This window comes from Taudactylus pleione, unplaced genomic scaffold, assembly GCF_031769625.1.
Source record: "Taudactylus pleione unplaced genomic scaffold, aTauple2 ptg000006l, whole genome shotgun sequence".
Classification (NCBI taxonomy): domain Eukaryota; kingdom Metazoa; phylum Chordata; class Amphibia; order Anura; family Myobatrachidae; genus Taudactylus; species Taudactylus pleione.
In genome coordinates, this window is record NW_028284409.1 from 25748123 (window position 1) to 25774848 (window position 26726).

At 44.7% G+C, this 26726-nt stretch overlaps 1 protein-coding gene across 1 annotated transcript in view; it reads right to left on the reverse strand.

Annotated features, from left to right (window-relative positions):
- The window catches only part of TAB2 (TGF-beta activated kinase 1 (MAP3K7) binding protein 2), a 106659-nt gene extending 81315 nt beyond the window's left edge, over positions 1-25344 (reverse strand). The window contains exon 1 of the mRNA XM_088451754.1: positions 25003-25344. The gene's annotated coding sequence lies outside the window, so the exon portion shown is untranslated. The remainder of the gene's footprint in view (positions 1-25002) is intronic.
- Positions 25345-26726: the final 1382 nt, after the last annotated feature.

A 26726-nucleotide genomic window follows, 5' to 3' on the forward strand; every position in this document is an offset into this window, starting at 1 on the left:
GAATCCCAGTTACTTACAGCCTCTTTACCAGGGATGTAATCAGGGGATGTTGTCCTGCAGCACAGGAATCCAGCCTTCTGTGTCTTACACTGCAATCTCCTATATAGAGATGCAGTATGAGCTGCTGTGTAATGAAGAGTGACAGCCCTGCTGTATGCAGCCGCTTGCCGCGTAGAGGAGAGAGACCAGCGCTGCTTTTAAGCTCCACCCCCCCTTTATGCCCTAAAGGGCTTTACAAGATGGCTTCTGTTGCCATTAACCGCCACACCGCGTGTACAGCGGACCGCTTACCGCCTCTCTGCCCCGTGTGTAACAGCGGGGAGAGGGAGAGCCGGGCGGAAGGAGGGAGAGCAGGCGCCAGGTCGCGCTTGTAGCGCACTTATCCCCTGCCCCGCGCTACTGAAACAGTGGAGAGAGGGAGAGCCGGGCGGGAGGAGGGAGAGCAGGCGCCTGGTCGCGCTTGTAGCGCACTTATCCCCTGCCCCGCGCTACTGAAACAGCGGGGAGAGGGAGAGCCGGGCAGGAGGAGGGAGAGCAGGTGGTCGCGCTTGTAGCACACTTTATCAGCTGCCCCACACCAGGCTGAGCCGGGTGCCGCGCTTACTAGCGGGAGGTGGGAGAGCATAGTGCTCTGCATTAGCTGCCCAGCATTCTAATTATGTAAAACCGCTGGGCAGCGGCGGGGCTGGGAGCCGGGGGATGCACAGGTGGTTACTCACTGCGTGGTCCCCGATGGAGTCTCTCTGCAGCTTCAGCACTTCTCTTGTTCCTGTTGAGAATGTGCTGTGGTGGTAAGGAGCTGTCAGTGCTTTTCATATAAGCGCTGTGCCCTATAAAGGACAGGTCGCCAGGTACCCGGAGCCCACCTTTAGAGAGGTGGCGAACGGTACCTAATATAGTGTAAAAAGTGTACAAAATAAATAAACCTAAATAAAAGAAAATAAACATATGTGCTGCTGGATCACAGCAGATTGTGACCAGCTCCATGAGGCACATTTTCTAAACTGAGGGCTGATGGGGCATAGAGGGGGGAGGAGCTTCACACTTCTAAATTATTTAAAGTGCTGGCTCCAGTTATCCACGCCTCTATACCCCAGCGTAAGCACCTCCAGTGTCCCCTAGTGGATGAAAGAGAAATGTTGTGAAAGTGAGAACCTCTTATACATCCCTTTCAAGGAGTAACCATGCACATAGAGGCATTTAAAAAGCATAATTTGGACAATAATGAGTGAATTTCTGCAAAAAGCTCAAAAATGGGTTTAATTATGTGGGACATGTATTTATAGGTGTTGTAAAGACAGAACTTACAAAGTTTTTCCTCCAATTGTTGGGATTTAATTGTTTTGAAGCACTACATATTTTTGTCTGTATCCCAAAATATTGAAGATTTTATTCACCAAATGAAACTTCAACCATTTTCCCACCTTTAATTAAAAAAAAAAAAAAAAAAAAAAAGGGAAGAAGAAGTGGTAAGATACTTTTAAAAGCCTCAAATACTTTGCTTATGGCCTCTAATACTCATATCCTTCTATACGGTTGTCCAAGGTTATTTGCCTTTTAATGGGGTCCAGTGCACTTTACACACTTTTTCATGCACCAGCAATCAAATAATAGGTGCTGTTGTGGGGAGTTTGGAGTAAATGATCGTATAAGTAATGGAAGGAGAAGGCCCACATTCTAAAGAGGTGGGGCAGACAGACAGGGGTGACAAAGAGAGGGTAGACAGTGAGGAAGGAGCATGGAGCAATGGGTTAGAAAGTATACAAAAATAACCTTTCATGAATAATTTCCTTTGTATGACTTTTTAGAAATGCCTTATCTATTAATCAATTAAAGACTTGACTGTGAGGTGGAGTTAATTAGATTCCAGAAACAATTAAAGCTAAGAGACTTCGTTTGTAAACACCTTAGTGGGGCTTTTAACCAAATGCCATTTCACATTATGAGTACCTTTGATTCTCCTCTCCCCCCCCCCCCTCCCCCCTTCAAATGACACTTTCATGAGCATGGTCAAACAGAACACTATCGATTTTATGACAAAAACAAGAGCTATCTTATTCTAATGTAACCTAACATGAGTAAAGGGCCATTAAAGGGATTGATAGACAAGTCCATTATCATACGCCTCAATGATAAAGGCAGAGGCATTGTACTTATGAACAGTGCCTACATAGCTGAGGTTCATAGACAGCTTATGGATCCCACATGCTACAAGGAATTAAGGTATGATCCCATGTATGGTTATAAAAAGGAAATTGATGCCATAATTGCCCATGGCTTCTTCTTTGGTTGGTTAGATGAGAACACTGTCAAATTTCTAATACAGGAGTACCCCATTGTTGTATATTCTCCCAAAAGTGCATAAGTCTCTGACCAAACCCCCAGGCAAAACGATTATTTTTTTCTCGGGGGTCGTACTCTCTTGCAATTTATTGATTTTTTTTCCTTCAGCCTGCAGAACAGAACACCAGGACAGTGCTCAAGGATACAACTGATTTTTTTGTTAAGATTAGAAAATTTTGGATGTCCACTGCCAAAGTCCCTATTGCTCACAATGGACAGTTTATACACTAGTATTAATCATAAGGATGGGCTACGTGAAAAAAAGAAAGCCATTTCTGAAAATGTGTATTATACTGGTCCACCTGCGGAATATCTGTTACTCTTGATTGATGTCATCTTACATAAAAATAATTTTTTTGCAACTACAGGGTATGGCGATGGGGTTCTAATATGGCCCAGTCATGCCAATTTATACATGCATGACTACGAAACAACCTACATTTTGAACTATAGGGATCTCTCATTGAATTTCGCATTTTAGCAACAAAATTTTGCTTTTGTAGATTGGCGATGATACAAGTTTACAGGATTTTGTAGTCATTTACCTTAATTCCCTGAGCAGCACCATTAGGGTAACTTGCACAAGAAGCCCCGTTAAAAAAAAAAAAAATGTTCCCGATGTTTCTGTTATAATTGTGTACAGTGAATTTGAAAGCAGTGTTTTTAAAAAATATACAGATAAAACACACTTTTGCTAGCTGACAGTCCATCCTAATCCCCTCAAAAAGGGTTAGCCCTTTTCTCAACTTGTAAGAGTTGCAAGTATAACATCTGAAAAATCTGCTCTTCCTGGAGCGTTGAGAAAGATGGGGGAATAACTTTCTTTCACGCGGCTAGAAATACGGTGAGATTGAAGAAGCCATAGAAAAAGGTCTTAATTTAGACAGAGAGGATTTGTTACGACCCAGATCTAGGGATACGAATATCAATCTATTGATATTCCTTACTACGTAGTCTATTTCATCACGGCGGATGCGGGAAACAATCTTGAGGCACTGGCACATCTTGAAAACCAATCCGATATTGGGTAGTGTATGCCAGGAAAATATTGTTCGCATACAAACGCAGCTGCAATTTGAAAGATATAATCACCTACTCTAATGTAAGTCCATGAGTGAACAATGACAATTGGCTATCATTGAGGAATGGCTCCTTCCAGTGCATTGGCAGGCATCAATTGTCATCACATCTTGATTGGTGAATACTTTACGCATCCAACAGCCATGATACATTATTTAAAGCCTTGTATGACTTGCAAAAGTTAATAATTTGTGGTTTACCTTATTGTCTGCCCTTGTAAACTCATCTATATAGGCAAAAAGGACACTTAAGGAGCGAATATCGATGCATCGTTCCTCTATTAAAAAAGCAGCTATTAAAATAGACCAAAGCACACAACCTGTTGAGACATTTTTTTTTTTTTAGAGAGGGTCCCATTCCCTAAAGGACTTTCGCTTCATGTCCATTGATCAAATTAAACCGATGAGAAGGGGTGAAGATCATCAAGAAAAAACTACTATAAAGAAAGAAAATATATATATATATCTATATAATTCAAGACCATGATTGCATACGGACAAAATTATAAAATTAAACGTTCATGTATTTTATTACTTTGAACAAGCTCTTTTTTAACTATGAGATCCAGACTTTATACACTGATCAAATGCAGTTCACTATTAGTCAATTAATTAAGGGGCTGCTCTATTTTTGATAATATTATACTATTTTAGTATTAAGGTTTGTTTTTTTGATTGTGGGGGGTTTTAGCATGCAATTTTTTCCTTTTTTGATTATTCATGTTCAAGTTTATTGTGGGTGTCTGAGTTGGCGCCTGTCAGGCTATTTCAGCAGCTCTGTCTGTGTAACATTGCCTCTGGTTGTTTATTTGGTCTCTAATACCCCTTTCAGACATACGACCCGAGAAATTTCCTGCTCAGACCCGGGAATTTCTCCTGTGTAAATTCCCAGGTATTTGGTAAAGACTCCCCTTTCACACTACAGCGTCTACCCGGGAAATTCCCAGGTAGACCCCTTTCAGACATAAGCTGGGTTTTTTAGGTTTAAATATTACTTGCCTCTCCTCTGCCCTTCCTAGCCTATCCCCTCTCTGGCTGCCGCGGATTATGTCATCATCATCATGCAGCAGTCCAATCAAAATGCAGCCATTATAAAAAATAAAATAAAATAAATTATTTCCTATCTGCTCTGGTAGTCCCGCAGGAGTGCGGGCAGCCCGCTGAGGCAGAGAATCGCCAGCGGTCTCCAGCGCCGGTGGGTGTTCCCGGGTGTCTGGTTGGGGTTCACTGTGCCTGAGGACCCGGCGCGGAGGGTGGTGAGCAGCAGCGCTGAGCTCTGCACTGCCAATGTAAAAGCTGCTTGGTGCAGCCCGGGAGAGAAATTCCCGGGTGGCACCTTTCAGACATAAACAGGGTAATTTCCTGGGACTTAAGTCCCGGGAAATACCCTGGTCGATTGAAGGGTCGGCTACCCGGGAACGTACCTTTCAGAAATACGCAGCAACCCGGGAAATTGGCTGAGGCAGGCCAAATTCCCGGGATTCTCTGTATGTCTGAAAGGGGTATAACAGAGGCTGAGTGGGCGGTTATTTGCTGTACATTTTCCTATGCTGCGGGTACGGACGCGATTGCCGCACTGTACTTTGGGTTTGGTGTCCGCACTGGAAGCTCCTTCTGTGATAGTTTTCCGGCCAGCACGTGTGCAAGGTCTGCTACCACAGCTGGACAGGATTGACAGCAATTATGTATTATACCATGTTTAATGGATTCCAGGCACCTGAATAGTACTTTCCATTTATTCCTGGGTGCATCATGAGGCTACAGATGAAGTTATGCTGCTTATTCTGTTGGGCGCCATCTTTACCTTTATATAGTGGCTTATGTGCAGTAGAAGTTGGCTCCTTGAGAAAGATGGTTGTTCCCACCGAAACAGCCTCGGGCCATTGCTGTGATCTGTATTGGCAGTATGGATCTTGATAAGTATTTATTTTCTGCTATACATGATGAGTATTTTTTCCATGTGAATATAAGGTTTTGTGCAATATACTGGTGGTGTGCTAATCTCTTTTTAACCCTGCTTGGATAGAACACTGAACTTTGAAGATTATTAATGTGACTACAACACCCTGATTGTGAAATGGGAAATGTGTGTTTATAATATACACACACACACACACTCTGGCAGGCTGTAGCTGAACACTCCCACTCCACAATTATAATGAAGTTAAATATTAAGATACACTATTTTGCAGTGTGAAATAGGAAAACATAATTCATTGGAATACATATCTGCCTTGTGTCCTACATCTTCATAAGACCCTTCATGAATGGTTTCCTTTGTATGACTTTTTACAAATGCCGTATTTCTTAAACAATTATAGAAAAAAAAAAAATCTACATAACTACACCAACATTCGGTTGCATAAGCTACATAAAAAAAAAAAATTTTTTTTTTGTTAACTTAAAGTATGTATGAGCAGCGTGCATGGAAAAACTCATCTCACAAATGTCATTATGGGACCTGGTAATAAGGACTATTTGTCTTGACTGCCAGCAGCGGCTATGAGCAGTTGATGGTTGCATGATGGATGTTATCATATTAATGGTACAAAGGGACTATAGCACAACTTATGGGAAGACAGGGTATACTGTGGCGATGCCAATCTGCATAAGCATAAGATAAAGCTCCCACTAACAACCCCGCACCCTGACCGTGGCTATATTTTTTTTTTTTATGCAATTTCTATTGAGGTCAATGATTGAATAGCTCTCTTGGTGCATTATAAAGTTTCTGCTGGCTAATAGATCCACTCCTAACTACTACAATATTCTTTTCCACCCCCAACACAGCATGACATTACTTTATCACCGACAGTATACAAGTACCCCAAATAATAAATATCACATATTGTGCAATCACATATCTACATAAAAATGGGTAAAAAGGAGCAGAGATTGGCGCTCCTGGGGAGAGAAAGACAGCCTAAAAAATAAAAAACACCAAATGAAACAAACAATGGGTATTGTAGGTTTTCTTTGGACGCTAACCCCTAGATGTAGCAAAGGTTCCCTTATATACAGTCAGTAATTACCTTGTGCACAGGTTCTCAAAATCGGTCCTCAGGACCCCAAACAGTGCATGTTTTCCAGGTCTCCTCACAGAAACGCAAGTGAAATAATTATCTCCACCTGTGGATCTTTTAATATGTGTCAGTGAGTAATGACTGCACCTGGAAAACGTGATCGGTGTTGAGTGCTGAGGACAGAGCTTGAGAACCACTGACCTAGTGAATAGAAATGGAAGTCGATGGTAAGAAGAGAGAATTTATTAAACAATAAGAAGAATATCACCCTTATATAAAAGGGAAATTCCCCGCAGGAACATATATCTGGCACTTATTCCCCCCACAAAATGATATTTCCCAGAAAATTACAGCTCATTAGCATGAGCCACGTTTATGAAATGCAAAGTTCCTCATGTACATTAATCCATCCTTGGAAAAGCGGTACACCTCAATATTCTAATGAATGTTTCTCAGCAGTGGCAAACATAGTGCTCAAGTATTCATATAAATATACCTAAGGAATGCCAAATTCACAAAGCAAGACAGCATAGTTTGCACTGGTAAATATGAGGACTTGGGCAGCCTATGTACATGTGTCCCCATATGGCAAAGTAGTACGTTTTGTGTACGCTTTCCTCTAGGGCAGTACCCAATTAGCCCAGATATTTTTCCTGGACTGAAAAACAGGTATTTTTTTCCGATAATACCCTTTTTTTAAATTATTTTTTCTCACCCTATCCTATTTGTTCGGACGAACAAATAGGATAATTTGCACGAAACACATTGATAAGTTCACGGACCTATGTGTTTTTGCCATTGCGCTGACCAAAAAAAAATAATTAAAAACACAGTGCTTTACAAGGATAGTTCTTTGGGACACATCAGGTCCCGAATAAAAATGCCCGATTAGTGCGGGCGTCGGGCCGGACTTGGGTCTAATTGGACAGCCCCGGGGGATCCATTAGCGCACAAACAATGTTTGGGGTGTACCTAGATTTTGTGTTGCAAATAATTTGGTATAAAGTTGTAGATTGAGCATAATTATTCATGGTGAAGGTAATCCATATCTGACCTGCCTTGTGTACTTTTTCCTCAACTTTGCTACCATTTCCTGCTACTTTTTCCTTCATTATGAAAATTTTCCCTCAATCTTGCACCTTAGTTCGCAAACAGTGTAATAGGTACTTAGCTGTGCCAAAACACTAATCCTAAAGAGCAGGGATTTGAGGATATGTGTATGTGAACACATATGTAGGAGCACTGGTGCACCTAATCTTGTAGGGCTGTGCAAGTACAAGATTAAAATTTTGGAGCAAAAATCATCATCTTTTATTTACAAGGGTTCTGTAGCGCTGTACAAGGGGACAAAAATAACATTATACAGACTGTATATAAATGAAAAATGTATACATAATTACATTGAGCAGTTTACATAATTATGCTAAGAATATAAGGACTCTGTAGAGGACTCTGCTTGTTGTGAGCTCACCATCTATAGAGGATATGAGTGGACTCAATTGAAGAAGAGGGCAGGGGAGGACAAAAACTGCAGAGTTAAGTGGAAGGGTGATGAAAATATAGTTTTAAGGGAATGCTTGAGGGCGGGATGAAATTCCTGTGGAGCAAAAGAGGGAATTCCAGAGGTTAGATGCAACCCATGATAGAAATCACAGAAAGGATAGATGCGGCAAATACCAGAGCACATATTAGTCACTGTGATTATGAACAGATTTGTCAAGGTCTCACCCAAAAGATGGTAAAATGAAAACAGGGAAAAATAAAAATAAAAAAAACAAACACTCATGATAGGAGGCAATTAAAGATAAACAGCAAAATATAAATATATATATATATATATATATATATATATATATATATATATATATATATATACACACACACACACACACACACTCTCTGGTGCCACCTTGATATTAATGAAAATATAAGAATACACACAATATGAGGCGGCACCTGGGATAAATAACAGCAAAGAGCACACATTTTTTTTTTTTTCAATTGGGAGTTAATGTTGCCCTTTATTTGGAGTGCTGCTTTCTATCGTGCGTATATACTCTTCCTGCAAGATCCTGGTACACCCCTAAAGATTTATCTGTCTGGTCGGATTGTAAATCTGACAATATGGGAGCAAATGACAATTGGCCAGTTGCTCCCAAACACTGAAAAAAAACAGAATTTTGGTACTTACCGATAAATCCCTTTCTCCGATTCCACAGGGGACACCTGAGCCTCAGTACAGTGGGGTATAGATGTGGGATAACGAGGATCTGGCACTTTAATAAATCTGAATAGGAGCTAGCTCCTCACCCTCTATACCCCCCTACAGGTCAGTCTTAAACTGTGCCTGAGGAGAGATGGAAAATAGAATAATAGAGGAGAAGAGAAGCTAGAACATACATGAACAAATATGCAAACAAATCAAGCAGACCTTGAAGAAAAATGACTGTCCAAACCAGGAAGAACAATAACCAATGTTGGTGAAACAGCGCCAGGTGGGCGTCCAGTGTCCCCTGTGGAATCGGAGAAAGTGATTTATCGGTAAGTACCAAAATCCTGTTTTCTCCTTCATCCAGTAGGGGACACTGGAGTCTCAGTACAGTGGGGACGTCCCAGAGTTCCCATCCTGGGCGGGAAAGCGCTGAGAACCCTGCAAAACAGCACGGCTATACTGTGAAGCAGATGCCGCAAACATGTCAAAACGGTAAAACTTTGCAAAAGTATGCCAGCCTGCCCAAGTGGCCGTCCCGACAAAGCTGGGTTAGGGAAATACCACGGGCAGCCGCCCATGAAGGACCCACCAAGCGCGTAGAATGCGCTGTGATTGAAGTAGGAGGTTGTTTTGATGCAGCCAGATGTATTCGTCTGACAATCAGACAAGCCTATCTAGAAATATTTGCCTTAGAAGCCGGCCAGCACGGACGCGCCATATCAAATCGAACAAAGAGTATCCGACTTCCGGAGGGATGCAGTACTATCAACATAAATTCGAAGAGCCCGGACAACGTCTAGGGATCTGGAAGCTGAAGAATAGTCTTTAAACACCGGAACCACAATCGATTGGTTGATGTGAAACGCAGACACTACCTTACGCAAAAAAGATAACTGTGTACGTAGCTCAGCCATATCCTCATGAAAAATTAGGTAAGGCGGACGACAAGAAAGTGCCCCTAGCTCAGACAATCGCCAAACAGAGGCAAGCGCCATAAGGAGAACCACTTTCCATGATAAAAAATTTAATTCCACAGTCTGTAAAGGTTAAAATAGGGAAGACTGGAGAAAAGAGGACCAAATCCCATGGGGCCGTTGGAGGTACAAACGGAGGTTGTAACCCGACAACCCCTTGTAGAAATGTTTGGACATCCAGCAATGCTGTTAGTTTTTCTGAAAGAAAATCGACAGAGCCGATATTTGAACCTTCAAAGATCCCAGACGAAGACCTGCTGATAAACCAGCCTGTAGAAAAAGAAACAGCCTGGCTAAGTTGAATTCCGACGGTGGCGCACCCTTGCGTTCACACCAAGAGACATACACCTTCCATATACGATGATAGTGCTTTGAGGTAACTTCCTTTCTAGCCCTTATCATAGTAGGAATTACCCTGGAAGGGATTCCCTTTCTTCTTAAGATAGACCTTTCAACAGCCACGCCATCAAACAATGTCGCTTTAAGTCCCGATAAACGGACCCTGTTACAGTAGATCTTCTTGCAGAGGAAGAGGCCACGGGTCGTCTTATCAGTAGAAGATGTAGGTTGGAATACTACGCCCATCTGGGCCAGTCTGGAGCCACCAACAGAACCTTTACCCTTTCTCGTTTGATTCTTTGAAGCAGACGAGGAAGAAGTGGGAGTGGTGGAAACAGGTAAACAAACTGCCAAGGAGTTGTTAAGTTGTTAAGGAGTTGCCACCGCCTGTGGATCTCTTGTCCGTGAGCAGTAAAGTGGCAGTTGATGGTCCAACCTTGACGCCATGAGAGAGACCCCAACGCTGAATCAGTTGTTGAAAGACCTGTGGATTGAGCATCCATTCTACCGGATGAATGTCTTGTCGACTGAGGTATTCGGCCTCCCAATTTTCTACCCCTGGGATGAAAATTGCTGATATCGCTACAGCAAATTCCCCTGCCCAGAGAAGAATGCGGCTTACCTCCCTCATGGGTGCCGCCTTGTCTGTTAAAGTACGCCACAGCCGTGGCATTGTTGGACTGCACTCTGTTGGCATGGCCCTTCAACAGAGAATGTGCTACCTGAAGAGCATAGAACACGGCCATTAGCTCCAGAATGATTATGGGCAGTACCGCCTCCAGTCCAGTCCAGCGGCCCTGAAAGTGTCTTCCCCAAGTCACTGCCCCCCATCCTCTCAGACAGGCGTCTATTGCGAGGAGAATCCATTCCCACATTGCAAACCACTTGCCTGCCAATAGGGGAGAGGAATTCAGCCACCAAAGGAGAAATGTTCGAGTCCTGGGTGACAGTTGAACTTGCTGGTGAAGGTAGAGGTGGGACCCTGAGCACTGATGAGGAGGTCCAGTTGGAATGGATGGGCATGGAACCTCCCGTATTGGATGGACTCGAAGGTCGCAACCATCTTCCCCAGAAGGCAAATATACAGGTGTACTGACACCCCGCGACGACGCAGTATCAATCACACCATGTGTTGGATGGAGGTGACTTTTTCCTGCGGAAGAAATACCTTCAGCTCCACCGTGTCCGAAATCATCCCTAGGAAAGGCAGTCGCTGAGTAGGCTGCAGATGAAATTTTTGGTAATTAAGGATCCATTCGTGTTGTAACAGAAGACTCTGTTACCTGGATGTCCTGCAGTAATTGAGTGACTGACGGTGCCTTGACAAGCAGGTCATTCAAGTACGAGACGATAGTAACCCCTTGAATCCGAAGAAGGGCCATCATTACAGCCATGACCTTCGTGAACACTCGGTGCTGATGAAAGACCGAAAGGCCTGAAATTGATGAGAGGCCCGCACTACGAACCGAAGGAATGCCTGAAGAGGACGCCAAATGGGAATGTGGAGATGGACATAAAGGATGCTTAAGGATACGAGAAACTCGTCCCTCTCGAGCCCTGCAATGACAGGCTGCAGGGACTCCATTTTGAACATGAAGGTCCGCAATTAAGGATTGAGATGTTTTAAGTTCAGGATGGGTCTCACTGAGCCGTCCGGCTTGGGAACTACAAACAAGCTGGAATAAAAGCCTTGACCCTTCTGAAGGATAGGGACATGCACTATTACTCAAGAAGACAGTAGCTTTTATATTGCTTCCTGTATTACAACCTGTTTGTCCGCTGATGCCGGCAAACCGGTTGTGAAAAAAACGTGGAGGTTGGATCTGAAAATCCAACTTCAACCCCTGAATAATGATGTCCCGGACCCACGCGTCGTGGCAAGACTTGATCCAAACAGGAGAGAAGGGAGCACGTCATGCCGGAGGCTTAACTGAAGACTTATCCTGCTGGGAGGAGGATGCAGTGGCTCTACCCCTGCCTCTGGAACCACGGGAGATAGCGGGAGCTCCTCTGCCACGACCCCAGAATCTCCCTGGCATACAAAAGGACGGTCCAGCAAAGGGTTTCCTAGGAGGAGGAGCAGCAGATGGGAGATAAGTGGACTTACCACCTGTGGCTTGAGATATCCACTTATCCAGTTCCGTTCCAAACAGAGCTTCCCCTGTGAAAGGAAGCGCTTCCACAGCTCTTAGATTCCACATCCGCCTGCCATTGTCTCATCCACAGGGCTCTGTGGGCTGAGACAGCCAAAGCCGAGGATCTAGAGGAAAGACTATAAATTACATTTGAAGCCTCTTCAAGAAAAGAAGCAGACACTGCAATCTGTTCCACTGGAGGAACCAGATCCTCCGCCGGAACACCAGTCTTAAGGACCTCAGCAAGCTGCGTAGCCCATGCTTCCACCGCCTTGTTGACCCAACAGCTGACTAATGCGGGTCGAAGGGACACCGACGCTACAGTGTACATAGACTTTAAAGTTAGTTTCTAACTTTCTGTCAGAAGACTCCTTTAAAGAAACTGCTCCTGGAACAGGGAGCACAGTCTTTTTAGACTGACAGGACATTGAAGGGTCCACTGAAGAAGGTGTTTCGCATAATTTCCTGCTCTCTGCAGGAAAGGGATAGTAGGATAAAAGTTTACGTGAGATCTGAAACTTTTTATCTGGGTGTTTCCACACTGAGGTAAGGATCTCGTCCAATTCCTCAGACACTGGAAAGGAGGCTGCTAGTCTTTGTTTCTTATTAAAGATAGACGGCCTAACTTCTACAGGGTCCATTTCCTCAACACGTAACACCTGGCATATAGCTGCAATCAGCACCCTGAGATACAGGCTCCGCTTCCTCTGGCACCTGTTCCTGTATAGAGGTCTATAAAGACCTGGCTAAAGACCGCACCCAGTCTGATCCAGAGAAGGCAGACCTCTGAGATCTTTAAACCTCTCTCTCCCTGCGAGAATCTTACAGCTCTGTGGACATTTAAAACATGACTGATTTAATTTGATCAGCCCAAATAGGGTGTTGTGGGGTTGCTGCAGTCGTTTCTGAAACACACTTCCCACACAACAGGGAACTGGATGATAGTCCCTGTGTAAACTTCTTTGCACAATTCTTACAGGAGAAAGCCTTTTGTGCAGCCTTAGACCCATTTGAAGTCATGTTACCAATTCATTGTTCACACGCACACACAGAGAGAGACTGTTTAGAAAGAAGGGCATAGAGGGAGATTATGCTATCAACCCAGCCCAACCAGCACTGATGCAGAGACCAGCGCTGTGTAACACAATATAAAGTGCTGCAATCGCTGTGTAAACACAGTCTACCTGCTCTTCAATCACAATCTGGGCAGACAGGTCTCTCTTCAGCGTATGTCAGCAGCCTGTGTCTTCTAAATAGGCCACCAGCCTCCTTCTGGGTGCGCTGGGAGGCAGGAGCAGAACTGTGTTTTAGGCTACACCCCCTCCGTTCTGGCACCTTTCAGTGCTGTATCAGTTGCTGCTTTTTAATGCCCGTCTGTCATTTTCTCCTGGCCAGCCTGCTACTCAGGGTGCCAGGAGTCACTAACCTTCTTGCTGCCAAATGCTGTCGGCGGCGGGCTGAGTTAATGTGTGACCGCGACGAGCACCGCATGCAGCGCATCTGGGTTCCCCCCAGAGACAGTGGTCTCTGTAGCTGAAGACTCCAGTGCACTGCACAAGCAGCGGCGGTGATGTCTCCCCAGCAGCTCCAACGAACCAGACAGGCAGGGGCAGTGAGCTGCCTGTCTGATCCTCTTGCTGATCGAGGATCCTTGATTTTTAGCAGAGAGCTCTTTGTATGTGACCAGCTCCCTTGGCATAAAATTAAGACTGACCTGTAGGGGGGGGGGGTATAGAGGGGGAGGAGCTATCTACTATTCAGATTTATTAAAATGCCAGCTCTCGGTTATCCCACATCTATACCCCACTGTACTGAGACTCCAGTGTCCCCTACTGGATGAAGGAGAAATAGCCAGATTTTTATCCAACCAGACATATTGGACAGATAAATCTTTAGCTATGTACCCAGCTGCCAGTAGTGGATGTAGACAATGATAAAAACATGAAACACAGGAAAAAAACACTTAAAGGTCGCGATTCAACTCAATGCGATGTTGAATAGCCCCAGGAGGGAGCTCCAAAAGCTATTCAATGCAACGCGATGTTTGGGCGCACTAAAGGATTTCTTCCTGCATCCTCCAGGGGATGAGAGGAGAAATCAGAAGAAAAGTGCTTGACGGGTGGTTGTTTTCCGGCTTAGCACGACGCTAATAGCCTCACGGCCGGCACTTTAGTCGGAGAATGCCAGTTCTTGTGAATAAACACCCAGGTTAATTCGCGAGTACCGGCATTCTGTGACTTAACAGCGCACTGAATTGAATAGCTCTGGGTGCTCCCCTCCCGGGGCTAATCAACAAAGCATTGAATTGAATTGCGGCTAAAGTGTAATAGTCAATACGATACAGGGCCCAAAATAAAAAGGTAGTCTCTGCACAAAGTCTTTAAAGCTTATCGGAAATTGCTTTTGGGACCAGCAGCAATTCCATTCTTTTTAAGCATCACACTTCCATCTAAAAGTGGAACCCAGCGCTTAAACACCACCTCAAAAAAGCCTGTGGCCAATCATTGTGTTGTGTTGTGTTTAAGAATTTAATAATGGACACAATTAAAAACTCGTACATGAAAGCATTCCAATACAAGCTTATCAAAATCAATATAAGACATAGCAGCAAAAAAAGGTCAATACTGTGATAAATTGAATAGATTTCCAGTCCGCTTCTTCTCCCCTAGAAGATATTCCAAATGGTAACGGAAAAAGGAACCATCCAACATGCTTCATTTAAACACACACACACACACACACACACACTAGAGGTAAGCAGTTTTGTTATTACTAAATGAAACTCCTTCTCAAGGTCAATAACTACTTTGTTTCTACAATACAAAGACATATTGCACAGAATAAATACTCTAATCACAGGTGTGTACTCTTCAGAGAAGAATATTAGTGTATTGTTTGTGTGTTGCTAGGTTAGAAATAATTTTTCGTGAACAGTTTTATTTTGCCTTAAATCAAGGTCAGTTAACATGGCATTTTCCTCCATAACAAAAAAAAAAAAAAAAGAATATAGTAGTAGAACATGAAAAGAAAAGGTAATCTAGCTGGACCACTACATAGCAAACTAATGTCAGGCAGCTGGAACATAAAATGCTATGAAATTTGAGGTCTAACGACCATCAGCGATAACGATATCGCTGAACGATCTCCCGTGTGTGCTGGATGATCTATATATCGATATATCGATCATCCAGCACACTACCAACGACGGCCAACGATCGCGGGACCCTATAGTAACCTGGTCGATATCGACCAGATTGGCCTGCATGCACGGGCAATGGATTATATCATTATCGTCCATGCGTGCCCGCGCATCGCAGGTCGTTGGTGGGTTGGAAGGGACCAAAAAATGCACGATATGATCGCTATCGTTCATATTGAGCATTTTAATCGTCCCGGGTATACGCACCATTACTTTCTTTTAGCAGATAGATTAACCAAGCTAAACCCCTTTAAATTATCTACTTCAATTTTAAAGTGCAGGGACTCCCAAATGCCCTGTGAAACCAAATCACATTAGATTAAGTAGTTACTAAACACACAAGTAGGGATAGTCACTAAAGAGCATTATCCATGGTTGCTGAACTGAGTGAATTCATGGATCAAATATTTAAATCTGATCAATTCATTGTAACACTTCAAAGTTTTGTTTTTATGTACGAGCGTGATAATCGCCATTGCTGGCATTTCTGCTCGCGCCCTCCTGAGGTGGCAAGCAGAAATGTGTGAAAAGTCCTGGTTTTGAGCACCCAAGCTACTGTTTGGTCACTCTAACGAGGACATTAGAAAGATTAAGCTGCTTTAGGAGTCTAAAACCTGTCTCTTTGGGCTTAACATGAGCGATAAAGCATGGGTGCCCAAAAACAACTAAATATTGCACAGTGAGCCCCCATCACATTAGATGGGAGATCTGGTGCAATAAAATAATTGAATCGCCCCCTTGGTAGGGGGTGAGAAAAAAAAATTTAAATCTTCTTTGGGATCCAATACCTGAAAAAAGACAACAGACAAGTTACCCTACAGCCTGTTTTGAGCAACCGTCATAGAGGCTGCACCTATCAAGGCTTTCTGCTCACACTATCCTGAGGTGCGAGCAGAACTTTGCGTAAAGTAGGGCTTTGGAGCTGGTCACAAGTACTGAGCATGGCAGAAGACATTTAAAGTGGCTAATCCCATGTATTAGGGTGCAAGGAGCGCCCGTCACAACCAGTGCAGGGCTGGTCGCACAACCAACTAATTAGCTCATGGCCACTTTAGACGAGAGCTAATTCGCTCAAGCTATTAAAATCGCCCCCATGAATAGAACATTTGCATTTACACAGACATTGCAATTTCAGGCACCAATTCCAAATCCAAGGGGCAGAATTCATTACTACCAGCACCATAACAAAATTTGGGGAAAAGCCTAGCTGTCCACTCTTCTAATCATGCATGTTGGCTAGCATATATACAATCAAGCCGGACAGGAGGCTTACTGTACATATATCAGTGTGTGCGGTAGCAAAATAAACATTTCATGGCATAAAGATTAATTTCAACTACACTTTAACTGGGATTAGGTCAATAGGCAGTGTTCTCCCCAGAAATTTTTCCAGCCGGGTGGCATCAAGAAGTAGCCGGGAGGGGGCCTTCGCAAATTATGCGCGCATCGGGAAAAAGAGTATCTCCCTTACCATTCCAGCCCGACAGGTCTTGGCTGCTCCCACATTGGCTCTCAGTCAAAAGTGCCCCCTGTAGTTTTCCCCTTTATACATTGCCCCCTGTAGCTTTGCTTTGCCCTTATGCAGTGCCCCCAGGCTGAAGCAGTGCCCCCAGAGTGGCCCCTTATCCAGTGCCCCCAGATAACACGAAACTGAAATTCCAGAGGAAAGGGAAACCCATTCTCAGTTTGCAAAAAATAGGCAACCCAAAACTTAGGTTTTGTTTTTAACCATTTGCTGAATAATTTCTTACAAAAAAAAACAAAAAAAAGTCTCTGAAAATGTTTTTTTTTAATAAAATTAGGTAATACCTATTAAATACATATTTAATAAATAACAAAACAACACACCTAATGGATGCTGAACGCCACCCTGTAGGCATGTCTAGAAGACATTTGTAGCATTATCACAATCAATACTTCAGCATTTTTCATTTAATTTTCTAGATTTCCCTATAACACCACCATCCCCTGATGTGATGCTGATGGCCCCAGAAATAATACCCCCAACCCTGTGGCATATTCCTATCACCCATGTAGGCTTTGACCCCCCAGTAGCATTGCTCCACCCCCACTAGCCATATATGCCTATGTGACCACATCTATCCCAGCACACTGATCTATATCCCCCTATTTGCTCCTCCCCTTTCTAATGTTCACTCTAGGGTGAACAGCCGGCAGGGCGTCATCTGGGAGAAGAGGCATTTCTCTACTTGTACTCCCAAAAAGGGGGCGTGACTACATGTTATGCCTCTTTGTTTGTTACTATAGGGGCATGCCCAGCACTTACGGAGATGCTGGGCTGCTGCCAAGCTCTCCCATCACTGTGTATAGATGCGCACAGCATCTATGCACCGGCCATGGTTGCTAAACTGCGACTTTTCTCACTCACCATAAGGGCAGGGCTCATTTTGTCATTTTAAAATCTGTCAGGCCGTGGCGCCCCGCTGCAACAGCCTAGAGGGAACACTAATTGTGTGCGTGAGTATATATATATATATATATATATATATATATATTTATACACACACACACACACACACACACACGCAGTTTAGAGTGGACCTAGCACTCCGAGTTTCCAGCGATCACACATCAGCCAACTCTAAGTGCCATGGGGCGTTCTTCATTCCCCTTCAAGGACTTTTGCAGTATTCGTCTCCACGACTTTACCAGGCAAGTGGTTAAAGACCAGGAAAAATGTGTTAGATGGAAAAGCCTTGAGAAACACAGGAACATTGGGATTCCCACTATTTAATGAATTTAGCAGTCTAATAATTTACATACAGGGGTCTATTTATCTGCTTATTTATCAAAGCCCTGCCCCGGTAAGGCCTATGCAGAAGCCAGTAAGCCAACTCATGCATGCACCAATAAACTTAGTGGACTGGCAAGCAGTAAAGCTGGGTACACACTAAACGATGTGTACCCAGCGTGATGTCACTAGCGACGGGACCCAGCATCTGCAAGTGCATACACACTTGCAGGTAGCGACGGAAAAACGGCAGACACCATGCTGCATTTGGCAGCATGACCCCCGCTAACGATATCGCCCGTCGGACCTGAATGCAAGTCCGTCGGACGATGTCATCGACGGTGCGCGGGAGTGAGCATAGTCAGTGACATAGTGGATACACACTGGATGATATGAACAATTTGTCGTTCCGATGCTTTGGAATTGGCCAAATCGTTCATAAAATCATCCAGTTCGTAACCAGCATAAAACTTCTCATCACAGTGGCCAGTGTCTCTGAGGAAATGAGCACCAGCTGCTCTGGTCACTTTTTTGATAAATAGACGGAATGATGATTTTTTTTCTTTCTTCCCCTCGCACATGAGCAGCAATAGAAAATCTGTATTTGAGGAGTTTTTATAAACAGGCCCCTTAGCCAGTATCTCTAAGATTTATCGTCTGTTTTGCTAATATTTCACAGGAAAGGGTCCCTAAATTACTTTTAAAAAGGTAGATTTAAACTCCTGTATGCAGATCTGGCCTGCCAATTGTTTCTTCCAAAAACATATTGTAACGCAGTGGTCAGGGAACAGGGGTAAATTACCCCACATGGGGTAAAAATGTAATTCCTGGGGGTAATGGACGGACAGCCAGGCATGCATATGAATCATTCTATAATATAGAATGAGAGATATGCATGCCCGGCTGTGCTGCAGGGAGGCTCTAAGCCGGACGCCCGCTGAGAAGTTATTACCAGCGGGCGCCCGGCTCCTTCCCTGCAGCGCCGTGTTAGCCAGAGGCTGGAGTTCTCTTCTGAACTCCAGCTTCCGCCTCTATCCATGAGCACTATGGGAGAAACGTCATGACGTCTCTCCCATAGTTCCGAGGAGCAGCCGGGCGGCCAGGACGGCGGCGGATGCAGGAGCGGGGATTAAGGCAAGTAGTTTTTTTGTACAAGTGGCACTACAGGGGCATTATATGGGGGCACTACCATATGACTTCCTTCCTTTCAAATCAAGGGGGCAATGTCGGCGTATCTCAATATATTTTGGGGTAAAACAGTTCCCTGACCCCTGTTGTAACGTGATCCCCAAGTAAACTATATCTGTAGGTCAAATGGCCGATTTTAAAAATGCCCAAAAAACTATCACTTTGTAATCTTTCCATTCACTTCGATCACTTAATAAAAATATATAAAGTGGTCACATATTTGATTAATTGGTAATTAGGTTGAAGTACCAGATTCGCAAATGTGTGGTAAGCTTAACACCCTCATGCAATATAAAGTTTATATTTTTATGTTATGATTTGCAGTACCACTCTACGACAGCAATTCAATTGTTTGCAGCAGTGGCTGTCAGTGATGGGCGCCTGATTGAGCAATTCAGCTGTTGCTATACATCTACTCACACCAACCAGAAATGTGTGATAAGTCCTAGTTATGGGCACCCAAACTGCTGTTTAGGCACCCTAACCAGGACTTTAAAAAGGGTTTAGTCGTTCTATGTGGCTAAAGCAGATTTAATAGGGCTGAACAAGCGCGATAATTAACGGGCACCCAAAACCAACTGAATGGCAACACTGGGAGACCATTAATTAGCATGCCTTAAAAAACAATTGAATCGCCCCCCCCACAAATTGAACTGTACAAAATAATCAAAGGAATAGCTGTCGCTGATCACTCTAAGGTAGGGGTGGGCAATAAGCACCCCCCCAGTTGTTGTAAAACTATACATCCCAGCATGCCTTGCCACAGTTTTGCTATTTGGCCATGCTAAAAATTTTGCAATGCATGCTGGGATTTATAGTTCACCAACAGCTGGAGGGCCGCTTATTGCCCATCCCAAGCTCTAAGGCATACTTACATAAATAGTGTTCACTCTAGGGGGTATGATTACTAAAGCAGGGCTCGACAAATCCCGGGCACCAGGTCGCCATGGTGACTAAGATTTTAGCCCTGGTGACCGGGATTTCCAAGACCCCCCACCCCCGGCGCAGGGAAGCTCCATTTGCCGGGCGCCCGCCCCCTGAAATTTTACCAGCGGGCACCCGACTCCCCGCAGCGGGAGCCAGAGCTCACTCCTGAGCTCCAGCGTCCGGCTTCCCCCACGGGTACTATGGGAGACACATCATGAAGTCTCTCCCATAGTTCTGAAGAGCGGCAGATGGCAGCGGACGCAGGATCGTAGCCTAAGGTAAGTATTCTGGGGGGGTTTTTGTGTGTGTGCGCGGCACACTTAGAGGGGGCTTAGTACTGGGGGCTTACTACTGGGGGCACTATTACAGGGGATTTATTATTAGCTTGAGGGGCACTGAAATGGCATGTGTGGTGGTCTATACAAGCTTTCATATATTTTGGTAATGGATGATGGTCTGGCTCCTAAACTTTTAAGATGGCTCCTAGATTGTACAAAAATTTGTCGAACCCTGTACTAAAGTGAGTTTTTAGAAGAGGAGATGTTGTCCATAGCAACCAATCAGTAACTAATAAGTCACCAATTACGTGTTAGCAGAAGTGGTCACTACACATTTGCCATTTATGAAGGAGTGGAAAGTTTGGCGTACAGACTCTGCAGCCCTGGTTTTAATGACAACATAATTACTTGCACTTGCAGCCAGAAGCGTTTGTGATGCTGCAGCGTTTTATCTGGACACTGCCTACAAGTGATATTGAGCACCACAAAACTTGCTTTTTTTTCCCTATTTTAAATTGTTTCTAATTAGTACGGCAACTACATTTGACATGGCAGTCCCTTTCCATAACCTGCTTGCAGTCAGAGTAGTGAATCTAACAAAGCAATTGATAAATATATAAAACTTTTAATTTTCATGTGTTATTTGCAAACATGCTTTGATATCATATGTCAAAATATTGCAAGAATTGCTACTTTACCACAACCCCCATTTGACATTCCATAAATAAACCCTTTTCATAGGGGCACATTCAATTGTTTCTCATGCCCGTAGCTACTGTCTAAAGTGACCAGGAGCTATTCAATTGTTTTGGGAGTCCAATACTTATCACAAATTTCTGCTTGCACCCTCCAATTATTGAGCGCCTTAAATGTAGAACATGCGTCTTTTGGGCGCCTTAACTGACACTTAGCATGGGAGAAGCCACTTTATGCGGCTAACCTCGTGCATTTTGGGCAAGAGAGCATGGCAGTCGTGACCAGCGCATTGCTGGCCGCCCAAACAATTGAATATCTCCCTCAACTTTAGACAGGAGCTACGGCTGCCCAAAACAATTGAATCGCCCCGTTTTCTTATTTCCTAATTTTCCATATTTGACACCACTCAAACTTCTCTAGAGGGATAAGTGAACTTCGCAGAGATATGGTTAATCGGTGGGCTGGTATACTTTTATGAACAGGAGGGTTTTCAGTGCCGTTTAAAGTTATGCAGGCTAGGGGATAGTCTGATAGAATGAGGGAAATCATTTCAGAAGTTCGGGGAGACACAGGAGAAATCTTGGATCAGGAAGTGGGAGGTTGTAACCAGAGGGGAGGAAAGGTAGCAGTCGCTGACCAAACGGGCAGGGCAGGAGGGAGTATGTATGGAGATGACGCTTGAGATGTAGAGAGCAGTGGGATTGCAGAAGGCCTTATATGCAAGGTTGAGGAGTTTGAAGAGGGTTCTGTACGGGAGAGAATGTCGGTGAAGAGCTTGGCAGAGAGTGGAGGCAGATGTGAAGGGCAGGAGAGAAAGATGAGCCTAGCTACAGCATTAAGTACAGATTGGAGAGGAGCGAGATCGGAGTAGGGTAGGACAGTAATGAGAAGGTTGCAGTATTCGAGACAAGAAATAATCAGTGAGTGAATAGCTTTGGTGGCATCCTGGAAGTGGTTGGGTCTGATGTGAACAATGTTCCACAGAAACTACAGGATTGGGCGAGATATTGACTGTGGGTGGCAAAGGAGAGGGAGGAGTTAAGAATGACTCCCAGGCATCGGAGTTGGGGAACAAAAGAGATAGTGGTGTTGTCAACAGTGAGTTAGGTAGGGAGGGAGGGGAGGAAGCTCTTGGCCATGTTAAGTTTAAGAATGTGCACGGACATCCAGGAGATGGCAGAGAGGCAACTGGACATTTGATAGAGGAATGGAGAGAGAGATCAGGAGAGGGGAGGTAGAGTTGAGTGTCATCGGTGATACAGGGGGCCAAAGAAACTGATAAGTTCACTCAGGGAGGAGTACAGTGAAAAGAGCAGAGGGCCAAAGACAGAACCATGCAGAATGACCACGGGGAATTAACACCACAGAAAGAAATAGAGGAGGGGTAAGAGGTGACCCAAGAGAGAATGGTGTCAGATAGGCCATTGGACTGGAGGATGAGCAGCAGGAGAGGGTGATTCATGGTGTCAAAAGCTGCAGTGAGATCCTGGACAATGAGCAAGTGGCTCTTAGGTTTGGTGGAGAGAACGTCTTTGTGACTTTAGCCAGGGCAGTTTCAGTGGAGTGGATGGAGTAGATGCCAGATTATAGAGGATCAAGGATAGTTGTCAGATAGCAGGTGAGGTGGTTTTAGGCAAACTGTTCAAATATTTTGGTGGCAAATGGGAAAAAATAAATTGGTCAGTAGTTAGATAGTGAGGGGGTGTCAAGGTTGTTTTTTTCTCTATGAATGGATGAGGCATGAGCATGTTTGAACGATGAGGGGAAGATGCCAGTGGAGAGAGACTGTAGAGGTGAGCAAGGAGGGAGCAGGCAGTGGGGGGAAAGGACAAAATGAATGGACTGTCACCCATGGTGGGGTGGAAGGAGCACAAGGGTTGGTGACTGGGCTGGGGGTAGAGGTAGGGTGGCAGAAGAGTGATGGGTGAAGGAGATTTTGTGATGGATGGCCTCAATTTTGGAAGTGAAAAAGGAGGCAAAGATAGTGGCAGTGAGGGAGGATGTGTAGATATTTCATAGCAAGTCCACACTATGTGTTAAATAGTTATTTATGTTTCAGTACTGTAAAACACAATGCACATGCTGTCTACATGAGACAATAAGCGGGCGATTCAATTAATTGTGAATTGAATAGCGCCGGGATGGAGCTCCTGGAGTTATTTAATTCAGCGCGCCGTTGAGTCTGGCTAAAGATTTCTTCTCACACCCTCCTGAGAGTGCAAGGAGAAATCTGACTAAAGTGCGGACAGTGAGGCTGATTTTCGGTTTGGCGCGGAGCTAACACCCTTGCGGAACTTTAGTCGGGGAATGCCGGTTCGGCACTATTCAACTCCCGTTGAATTGAATCACCCCCAATGTTTGCAAAGACTAGAATTAACTAAATTCTCCCCTCAAGACAGCATTTTTACTGTGAAGATATATCATAGAAAGTACTCTACATGTACACATTTTGAATTATGTAAGTGTTTAACACAGTAAGCCACTGTGGCTCACTACAAAGTTAGGTTTGTTCTTGATTTTATAATCATTTTGGATGGTTACAGACTTTTTCCAGATTATGTGAAAAACACAAAAACAGGTGTTATGACAACTACAGCATTTTGTGTACATACCCCTTTTTAGATTTACTATTAAAATTACCTATAATCACTGATATTTGATGGCATTAATACATTTAAACCACAGAACAACTTACAAAAGAACATTTTAAAGGTATCTTTGGTCAAATGTAAATAACTAAAAGGTTATACAGGACCAGTATATTTAAGTTAGACAGACTGATACATTCACAGTATGTCACAAACACTGCGTGCAATGAAAATGTATAAATATAGACAAGATTAAGGATCTAAACAACAGCCATAGTAATGCAACTTGTCAGTAATACCCATTTCACACTGCCAGCAATAAACCGGGTTACTTCACGTAAACACACAGTAACCTGGGTTAATGTGCAGTGTGAAAGAGCACAGAAAATAACCCGTATCCCGTTAACTGCATAGGAAGAGCCGGCGATTGGAGAGGATTTCATCTCCAACTCCAGCTCGGCACGTTATATCGGTGTAGTCATCGAACCGGCAATAAGCCAGGTTGGCCCGCCAGTCTGAAAGGTGTCTCACCCGGGAGTGTGAAAGGGGTATAATATTAATAACAAATGTGACAATATGGCTGCAGTGTAAATAAACTGAAAGAGCTGGTGGATAAAACACCCTGTATGAATGACATTACTGTACCCAGAAGATGCTGATAATTAAAAAAAAACATATACTATAAATATTACCGATACATTGTCTACACCACAAGTGTTATACAAGAAAAGAGAATAAGCCCTGGAATAGCATGAAGTCACAGCCATGTGTTGCATTTTGGATTTATATATCATAGAACGAAAGAAACAATATTTGAAATACTAAGTAAAATTCATACAACAGGAGACAGATAATGGTTGAATGAATAAAAACACGAGCAATAAAAACCAAGAGCCATGCACACCTAAACCACAGCATCATGTGGGCCCAGTGTAACCTCACATACTACGGATACACAAGGAAAACAAACATTTGGATGGAATATAATAATATACAGAATTAAACTCACATTTACTATTGAACTGATGTATTATCTACTCAGCTACATGTGGGAAATACACGCACTCACACCCCCCCTCCTCACCCCGGCAGCGGACATGACAGTCACACCTGCACTCAGGTGAGGGGGAACTACACCGAGCCCGGACTGACAGCACCAGGCCTGGAGCCGGAGCCTGCAGTGATATCACCACCCACCTCCCCCTCCCCCCAACCAGGCCTTGGCCCATCTCCCCGGGCACCAGGCCCCGCTCTCCCGTACTGCCTTACCTCTCAGCCTCCGCCTCCTCCGCCGCCAGCTCTGGCTAGGGGCCGGCGTGATGGCCGCGACTCCCCTCCGTCAGTCCCCCCGATATAGCCAACTTTGTCCGGCAGGAGGGGGAGGGGGACGAGCGCTGCTTCTGCTGCCCCGGCCAGGCAGTCCCACCGTCACCTCCCCCTCTCTGCGGCAGCAGCAGCGCCCCGGCCTCACGGACGTGCCCGGCCCAGTCCAGTGGGCTCCGCCGGCGGAACCAAGCGCCCCTGACGTCAGAGCAGGACCCGGAACGCAGCGGTCCCTCCTCTCCCAGCAGCGCTGCTGGCTATGGGGCGCTGACTCCTCCGCTTCCAGGCAGGAGGCGAAACCAAAATACTGGCAGCAGTAGTAGCAGCAGGGCGAATATGGCGGCGAGATCCCGCGAGAGGATGATGGTGGCGGCGGAGTCTCGCTGTGGTGGTGACGCTGCGCTACTGGGAGACTGCGCTCTGCTCCCCCTTCCCCCTTCCTGCTGCGCTGTTGCGGTGCGGCCGCTGCAGCCGTCTGGGTACACACGGGGACATTGGTCTCATGCAGTCACTGCAGCTACCTGGCGGAGTCCCCCACACAGGGGGCATATGCAGGAACAGTCAGACCCATAGGAAGCGTACAGACTTCCTGCTGTAGCTACACGCCGATGTTACACTCATTGGGACTAGGTACAGTGCAGTCATTTGTAGGAGCTGTTATGCGCCCTGGATTCCAACCAAGACATGAAATCTACTTTTCACATAGCTACACTGTAATTTCCCCCCCCCCCCCTAAGAAAAAAAAAAAACATGCATGCTTCGGTCACCAGTGATCACGCCAAGCCCCCAAAAATGTGGGTTCCAGGTACCCTTCATTTTAAAATATTGGGGTCCTACCTGACTTTTTGGGTCCCATCTAAATTGAGGTTGTCTGCGGTGGTCGAAGTGGGAATTTTATAGTGGGGGTATGGAAAATCTAAGGTTGCACTTATGTGCGCACCAAAGGCGCGCATGCACCGGAAAAGGGTGCGTGTTCTTACGACGCTCTCTTTTTCAGTAGTATAGTGTACCACACCGTAGTACCACTTATACACATTATGCCACACAATAGTAGTGCCGCCTATGCAATGCCCACAGTAGTAGTGCCCTTTATGCAATGCCCACAGTAGTAGTGCCCTTTATGCAATGCCCACAGTAGTTGTGACCTTATACAATGCCCACAGTTGTAGTGCCCTTATACAATGCCCACAGTACTAGTGCTCTCTATACAATGCCCACAGTAGTAGTGCCACTATACATTGCCCACAATAGTAATAGTGCCCACTATACATTGCCAACAGTAGTAGTGCCCTTTGCAGTAGTGCCCCCTATTCATTGCCCACAAGAGTAACAGTGCCCCAAATACATTGGCCACAATAATAGTGCCCCTTGTATTAGTGCCCACAGTATATAGTAGTAGTGCCCCTTGCAGTAGTGCTCAGAGCAATAGTGCCCATATTAGTGCCCCTTGTAGTAGTGACCCTTTGTAGTAGTGCCCATAGTACTGGTAGTGCCCCTTGTAGGAGCGCCCACAGTAGCAGTAGTGCCCATAGTAGTAGCAGTAGTGCCCCTTGAAGTAGTGCCCATAGTAGTAGTTCCCCTCGAAGTAGAGCCCCCTTACACATAAACACACAGACAAACTCACATAAAAACATACTTACGTGAAGCCCCGCTCCGGTGCCCGCCGCCGT